The sequence below is a fragment of the Capsella rubella genome, unplaced genomic scaffold (assembly GCF_000375325.1).
Source record: "Capsella rubella cultivar Monte Gargano unplaced genomic scaffold, Caprub1_0 scaffold_31, whole genome shotgun sequence".
Taxonomy (NCBI): domain Eukaryota; kingdom Viridiplantae; phylum Streptophyta; class Magnoliopsida; order Brassicales; family Brassicaceae; genus Capsella; species Capsella rubella.
The window spans coordinates 22,590-22,991 of record NW_006238895.1 but is presented as its reverse complement, the minus strand read 5'-3'; positions in this window follow the sequence as shown (position 1 = coordinate 22,991).

The window sequence follows — 402 nt, the reverse complement described above, 5'->3', positions numbered from 1 at the left end:
ATTACAAGTGCTAGAGATGCATGAAGAGTGTTTAGAAGTGTGTAGAAAGACTTGTTGAAATGGGGTCCCAAATGGGCTAAGAACTCGAAAACATTGCGTTGAACCACTAAATGACTTATCTACTGTTGTTTGGGGTTAGAATATATTTGAATACAATAACTTTGATTGATTACAAGTGCTACAGATGCATGAAGACTGTTTAGAAGTGTGGAGAGAGACTTGTTGAAATTGGGTCCCAAATGGGCTAAGAACTCGGAAACATTGCGTTGAACAAGTAAATGACTTATCTAGTGTTTTTTAGGGTTAGGATATGTTAGAATACAATTAATTTGATTGATTACAAGTGCTAGAGATGCATGAAGAGTGTCTTCAAGTATGGAGAAAGACTTGTTGAAATTGGGT